We start from the raw sequence: 8,496 nt of genomic DNA, 5'->3' as shown, positions 1-8,496 counted from the left end.
CTTGAATGTTATGGTTAAAACAACACTACAGCACTTGATTTTAGTCATTAATGGTTTTATATTATGTCGTTTGTCTTCATAAGTCTCCACATAAAGCTAAGAATTACTCCAGTGATTGATAATCCAAATTTCAAATACTGTCTGGTATAAATGTCACTTCCAGGTCATTATTAATAAAGCATGTACCTATGTGGAAGTACACGTCTGCCTCTGCTGCTGGTTTCTGTACAAGCTCAATAATACCAAGTACGAAAGGGCTTTAGATGGATATTTAACTGTATTATCTGTACTTGTTGACATGTTAATTGGTCTTAATGGATCTTGACAAATACTAAGTTAACGATAACTGAGTGCAACAGATGGATAATAAAGGAGTCTAAAAAACTAAACCCAGATTTTGTCAGCAAATACTGAACTTGCTATACGGTAGGCTGTTTCTGTTACAGCTCATTATTAGATAAAATGCTACTGTTTGCAAAACTGCATTGTTCTACTTCTCCTACCATGGCTTTAAATCCACTTTAAAGACGAGGATGCATTTAAATCTAGATGCAAGCAGGAAGGGCAAGAACTTCCCCTGAATGACGGTTACTGATAGTCTCTCAATGTCATTAGTGATTACTTTTACTCACACACTCCTGTGAGAATGTTAATATTGCTCTGTTGGCTTGGAACTGAAATACTTACAAATCTCCATTTAAAGGAAAATTTCTAAACAGCGAAATACAGAAATACAAATGTTTCGATTCATATCGAACACGCTGTGTAGCATGTTGTTTACAGTGCAGTTCTAAATGCTGAAACACTTCACAAAATCATCTTATGGGCTCTTATGATTTGGGGACTGTAATTAAGTGCCAGAAAACCATGTTTAAATAGAATTAGGGATTTGACAGTCGTTGACAACAGCCAGGCAATTCCACATTATCCTACATGCTGGCCCACATCATGCAGTCCTCGTGCCATCAAAACTGATGCTGAGCTCCAGAGAGATCCTGTCCGCTTAAAGCCTGGCCTGTCAGTCTGTCTCGGGCTGGGATTTTCACAGGGCTGTGTAACACTGGAGCACCCAGTTGCTATTTAAAGAGCTTTAACTATGTTCTGCAACTGTTTGTGTAAGGAGCCTGCAGCTCACTAAAAAAATTTGCCACCTTTCCAAATATACCTGTAGGAGTACAACTAGGTGCTTCATTCACATTCAATCAACAGAGTTAGGAGGAGAAGGGATGGGCACCGTGAGCCCTGCAAGTAGCTGGGAAACGGAGATGAACTGCGTACTGGAAGCTCTGCTCAAGGCAGAAACCAACTGACGTGCCTTGCAACTGATGAGTGCCTCCAGCTTGATTAAAACCTTTGAATCTGTTCTTGTTTCTGCTGACATTGGTCCTTACTTAAAATGTCAATGTAAAAGGTCGGTGCAGATTAAAGATAACAAAATTTAGCATATGTGGAGGGTGTTTGTTGATACATCTGCAGAAATTGTAGAGCGCTTATCCAGTGTGCTAAATTAAACCTAGTGTATTTCTGATCCATTATCTTCTGTCTGACCAGAGGCTTCAGAAGTAGGTGAATGAAATGCACAAGCCCTCTTACATCATGGCAGTGCCATAATCTCCATATGGAAAAAGGGAAAATCTTTCCTAAACCCTGAAAGCCAGTTAGATTCTACCTTGATGATCATCTCATGACCCAGATCTTACATTCTCAGCTTACACCATATGAATTCCAAGCAGGTCTTTTGGCTTTAAGTTACTCTTGGGCATGCTTACAGCATTGTGTCAGGGGTTTTTCAGCATTTCTGGTACGTTTTCTGTTTCCTAGTCTCTAATGTAATCTCTTCTGGAAGCAAGATCTGCAAATTCAGCTTCCCAAGGTAGCCAGAATTTGGTCCCGAGTGTGACATTCCTATAGAATTCACAAATCCACGATATCTCTGGCCGGTGTCAGCTGTGAGCATAGTGATTTACAATTTACCTCCTGCACTGCAACAGTGGTTACAACATAGACTCAACCGTAGCAAAAGCATTTCTAAGAGCAGTCACTAGCCCACAAAAGTGATCTTTAAGGTGAATGATTCTGAGCAGAACATTGCTGAAGTTCAGTGATTTTTAATCTGGTGATCTTAGCAAATATTACACTGAGGCTAAGTAACAATGATGACAGATAAAGACAACAGATCAAAATTTAATTTTACAGCTGAATTCTCTTTGAGTAGACACACAGAATCTAATAGATTTTATATTCCCATTGTCCTGGCAAGTTAGCGTTAGATTTTTGTATCCCTAAGAACAGATCTAACAGTTACATAAATGTTAACATTTTTTTTGGAAGAAAAATATTACATAGATTACTTTTACAGCTGTATAATGTTGATTCAATCTTCAGGTTTTTAATCATGGTTTGTATTTTATATGTACATAATAATCACTTTTTTCTTACTAATTCAATATCTTCCTTTAAACATCTCTCAAATGCAGTTGTGCTACATACATATACTGTATTTTACCAAATAACCTGGGTTTATATTTTATGTTCGTAATTCTTTCATGTTCTCTTCTTTCATATTCTTTCAGTTTTTCTAAATGAGGCCACCTATGAAACTGCTGGCAGGTAGTGAGAAAATAAGTGTTTAATGAGTGAGGAAACTATTATAGCAGTCAGGAAAGGGAAATTACAGCATATGTAATAGGACAATCATTACTTTTATAAAATGTAGTATGAAATTGTTAATGTCTCCTGACAGTTCTTTAGTAATTAAGATTTCATCTTGATTGTCTTTCTGTTAACATGAAATGATATGATCGTTAATATTGTTTAAATCACAATGTTAAGTGAATGAAAAAATCATAGCGTATAATCCTCTGGATAGTATTTGTTAGAGACTTGAATGTTATACTCAATTTAGAAAAATGTTTTTTCATTGTTGTGAATGTAAGTGTATAAAATTGAAATTGCCTCTTGGTAATATTATATTTATATAAAATATATATGTGAACACATGTATATACTTTTCTAGCTTTTGAAAATACATAAACTGTACAAAGGTTAATTATGAGGTATGACTAGAAGCTCGACTTTCAGGCTAATTGATAATCCAGTGAAACTCAGTATGTGTTAAAAACATTTGTAACAAAGGTAATTGCTCAAAAACATATTTATGAGACAAGTAGACAGTTATTTTATCATTATTGTAGCCAAGATAGTGTTTCACATTAGATATAATCTAGAAAAGAAACATCAAGGCAATGATCAAGCCAAGCAGGTGCTTGCTCCGAGGATGAAGGATGTCATGAAAATCAACCTCCCACAGAGCTGGAAGAGAAGGGTTTACAACTATTGGGTCTTGTCATAAGGATGCATGACAGAGAGGCACAGCCCTCCTAGCTAGAAAATAAAACAGCAGCTTACCTCCACCCAGAGAATTATGAAGGGCACATTAACAGAAATAATCCTAAAATATGAAAATGAGCTAACATCAACAGAGAAAACTGATTCAATTCATTTCATAAAGAACAACGCAAGTAAGGTCTTTGGCAAGCGTAGTGTGCTTAGATTTAAGCAATGGAAATTAGATTTCTGACTGTTGGGACTTACTCTGTGGCTCTTGGAAAGTCACTTGGTGCTAAAATCTGCTACAATTTCCTACTGTCCTCAGAAGATCTAAAATTAGTTTCTTGATTCCTGTATTTTAGTTCCCCAAGCGTAAAACAGGAGTAATAGCAATTTTCTGTCTTGAAGGCTTGTCACAAGGATGAATTAATTAATTTCTTAGCTGATATAACATGGCAATGACACAAGCGCATCTGTATAGTACGATAAAAAAAGTAAAATTTTAATAGATCATTTAAGAAAGGGAGAAGAAAAAAGACAGTATCACAAACCAAAAGCATTCCCAAAAGAAAATTATGATTCTCGGCTTCAATAACTTTATTCCTAGGATTATTTAGTGACATTGTGTCTGACGCAACCCACCTGTCGCTGATCACACTGTTGAATGCTGGTTTATGTTCTGCTCGAGCACTTTTCAGACATCCCTGACATGTTCTGTCCATGAATGCCGGAGTATACAAATTACTTTTTTTAAAAGAACCAACTTCTAATTTTGATATTTTGCATTTCATTGCAAGGTTTTTAAGAGATTTTTCCCTACCTTTGTTCCAAGTAATCTGTTACACAACAGTGAACACATTCTCAGATAAAAAGTGGAAAGCAACGAGTACTTACAGTATGTAAGGTACATATGGATAAAAATCTGTAGGGTTACTACCAGGAACATACAGACTTTCACTGTCAACCATTTAAAATCAATTTGAAGGCATTTGGAAAGCATTTTAAAGAGCAACTAGGCATCAATAAAATTTAATTAATTAGGTCTATGGATGCACATGTAAATTGAGTGTTAATGGTGCTAGCAATGCTTTTCCATTAAAAATTAAACTCATGATTAGTAACGAAGGAAAAAACAAGCCAATGTTGTTCCATAAACAAATCTCATTTTCTTTAATTGTGCCCCTACTTTAGATAACAATCATAATTCTCCATTTGCTTTGTTAAATGTGAGCGTCACTCCAGCATGGGAAAAGACAGATCGATTGCCAGTTGTTTTTAGATATCACAGAAGTATCATTCAAAACTTTTGGTGCAATGTTTGTGTTTATATTGCCTTATCCTGCCTTTGCGTAAGAATGGAAAGTTCTTTTCTCTTAATATCAGGTAGACTACTTAACGTATTAAGGAGAAAAATACGTTTGTCAGCCATATTTTTATACAGAAGGATTTAATAGTAATGTGGGGATTATTGGGGTAATCTACTTTATTTACCTATAGGTCTGAGTATACACAGATGAGAATTAATGTGTCAATTCAGTCCAGGATGTAGGTATTTGAAGCTTCAATTCCATTCCTGCTTCTCCCACAAACTCGGCTCCTGTAACTATACTTAAAGAACAAATACAAATCAAGAAGAAAAAAAAAAAAAAAGTGCTCAGTTTTTGGAAGAAAGTCAATATCTTTCAGGAGCGAGTGTTAGCATCTAGTGCTTGTCAAACAGAAATACATCCACACGAGTTGGACTAAGGCTTCTACAGTGTTTTAAAAGCAAGTCCTCTCCTTGTACGGTGCTGTAGTATCTCCACGGCTCTGGATTCAGTTCCCAGGCAGGCAGGGGTAGTTAGCAATTAGAGACTCTGAGTTTTATTTGCCAGATCTTCTGAATGATTTAGGCACTCATTTTCCAGTTCCTCCACCAGCAAAATGAATATGTCACTTCATTACCTCACTACTGTAAATATATAAACACCTTAAAAACTGTAAAGCATGCAGGGATGAGGTAGACATGGTTACCATATAAGTAAAGAGCAATGCTATTATTGCCTTTGAATATTATATGGTGGACAATAATAAAAAGAAATATTAAAGAGACCGGCAAACCAAAAGAATCTGAACAAATACACTCTGAAGATTCTGAATCCAAATCTTAACTCGTCCCTTTATTCATACCAGCTTTACTGGCAGAGCATCGCTTAGCCTGTGGAAAAGCTATTCTTAGTTCACTTTGTCCCTCCATATGAGGAAAAATATTAGGACAAATCAGCTTGTGACCACACATTTTTCATATTAATAGTTAACCTGTGCATTTTATCAAGAACTTGGATTGTGGGTGGACTTTACGATGTTACTATTCTAAAAGGATTTGAAGTCCAAATCAATTAACCCAGACAAAGTAATGTCTCACTAGAATCTAAGCAGATAACAGTAAGGAGACTGCCATGTTCTGTGTTTGCAGAGGATCAGTCAAAAATATTTAAGTAGCAGTAAAAAGTGACCTGAATAAAAGGCATTGGAGTAGCAGGGCAGTATTTTACAGATAATGCAAAATCAATCAAAATAAGAAGAGAGTATTTTATAGCTTCCACACTGAGCTTTGCAATTCCTCATTGTTGGACTTGGGAATTGCATCTCTCTGTATAGCAACCTCATTTCTCAGGAGCTTCTTTGATAGTGTTGAGTAGAATAACAGGAAAAAAAAAATTGAGAAATATCACAGGCTTCTTTCTGTGGCCTTGCATGCCTTCTCACTGTTCATAACAACGTGCTCTGACAGCTGGGAAACAGGGGTGTTCCATACTTACATGCTGAACTAGGCAAGTCCAGTTCAAATTCTTCATAGCCTCAGGGTGAAAAGCAAGAAAACTTTGTTAGAAGGAAATTTTCAAAGGCAGAGAATTGATTTTTCTCTCTTGTTCTTGAAAAATCAGGAGAAAAAATGTATACTAGTAGTGATAAAGCCTCGATTGCCTAAATCTCACTGTCTTAAAAGATAAGTATGTGTTTAAGTTATTGATTAGCTTCTGTCACCCAATGTGAAACTTTTGCCACTCATATGTGAAACTTAGAATTTTGATAAGTGAGTGCAAACATCCTACCAAATGAAAATAGTGCTCCAAGGGTTTGTGGGTTTCTTCTTTCCCCACACAGGGTTAAGGCACCCTTCCGTTCCACCATCAGCCTTCCTCCCCTGAAGCACCTCATGTCCATTTGGTTGAAGTACTCTGTGCTGTCAGTGCTTGGGTTGTGACTCATTGACCAGTGACTGAAACAATAACATGAAGCAGTGTAAGGGAGCAGTGTTCTAGTTCCATAATTGCTTCAGGACTAATTCAGCGTAGGTTGATTTGCTTTCCCAACCAGTATGTCCTAGTCATCCCAACATCTTCAGACCAAAGCCAAGGAAATGAGTGCACAAATTTAGTAGAGGAAGTGACCAAATCACGGTCATTTTGTATTTATCCGTGCATTTCATTTATAACAGCCATAACAATGTACTTCTCTCAAGCACATAGAAAACTATAACTTTGTGGGTCTAATAGATTTTATACTTTGAAACATGACCAAAGTGCTTAAAGATAGTATAATGATTAAATATTTCACGTAGACAGCAACCCCAGGAAATTTGTGCATCTGACTGAGAAGTGGCTTGTGCCTTCTCACTGTGGTTTGGAGGACAGACCTCGCAAATTCCACGTGAATCATTAGAAAAGAGCACAGAAGGCAGCATCAAGCATAAAGTGAGCTACTTGAAATCCTGGCAGTCAAGTCTGCGCTGATCATTTGTCTGATCCCAGAAATGTCTGTCCACTGGCAGATTTTCAGTGCACACAGATGTTCAAGTAGAACTCGGCTGTGTCTGTCTTACCTGCTCGGATAGGAAAGTAAAGGCTCTTCATGCTGTGCATTGCCTTGCACCTAAGGTACAGTGCAGATCCTGCTTATTTCTCGGGACTCTGTGATTCTGTGATTTAGTGCTGTGGTCTGCCTTTAGGTGGACAGGAAGGTTAGGGGTAGCTCGCTTTTAATTTCCCTCTTGCGCTTGGTTGCAAGTAGGGAAAAGAAGGTGTCTTTTGGAAGGCAGTTGTAGCTGACTTTGTTAGGCACGGGAGGAGCAAAGAAGGTATTTCAGAACAGAAATACTGGGATCCTCTAAAAAATCCTGCTCGTAACTGCCCCCTCCTCCCATGTCAGATAAAGTTTGCAAGCATGCTTTCAAGCAGCTTAAGTCTCTTCCTAATCTTATAAGAGAAATGGAACTATTTACTGTTGCTTATATCTGCAGTGGTTTCTGTCTCTTCTGTCTGTCATGTGACCCAGATCCTAAACCTCTTTGTAAACTTCAATTAAATGTTTAGCAACAGATTGGGGATGTGTTTTATACAAGCGTTGGTGAGTCTACTAGCATGTTTTGAAGAACTGTAATTTGAAATGATAAAGAAACTAGGTGGAAATTTTTCTGTTGGACTTCCAGCTGATCTCATATGTTCCTGCTTTCACACACCAGTTGTGTGTTTATGAGTGCAAATGATTATACATTCAAACCTGAAGACACCGTCTTAAGTCTCCTTTTTGTTAATGTGAGCCTCGTACTGATTAGCATTCAGTCAGAATGGATTAAGAGGTGGGGAAAGAAGGGGAGACTTATAAATGTGCTAAATAGCAACAGAGAAATGGGGAACTACAGTTCTGGCTTTGGGTTTTGAAGTTTTGGAGATCCGGGCTTTTTGCCTCCCCCCTGCTTTCTCTCAATCTGTTAGTTACCTCTGGGTTGAAATATCATTGAAATGTCATTACTCTGGGACCTTGCTGTCCTGCCTAACGTTTGTTCATGTAGGGCAGATTTACAGCAGAGGGAAAGGGTTGTTTGAACTCTCAGATAACTGGTAGCTCTGCTGCAGCTTCTTCAGCTTGAACAAGTTATTGCCAAAACCAGTCGTATTGATTCCGATACAGCTGTGGGCAAGCAGCAGTTTCTCTTTCCTGCACATCTTGACTGGTTTTTATTATTTGCAAATTCTGATAACTGTGTACGATTGGATTTGGCAGAATGTTGTGAACGGGAGATCTATTCTCTTGTCTTGGATGTTGAGCAAGCAATTTTGTATAAGTTGCTTTACTTCTTCATGGTTAGTTTTACTTTCTATTAATTGTGAGGGCACTTATGAA

This window comes from Grus americana, chromosome 13, assembly GCF_028858705.1.
Source record: "Grus americana isolate bGruAme1 chromosome 13, bGruAme1.mat, whole genome shotgun sequence".
Taxonomy (NCBI): Eukaryota; Metazoa; Chordata; class Aves; order Gruiformes; family Gruidae; genus Grus; species Grus americana.
This window is presented reverse-complemented; position numbering follows the sequence as displayed.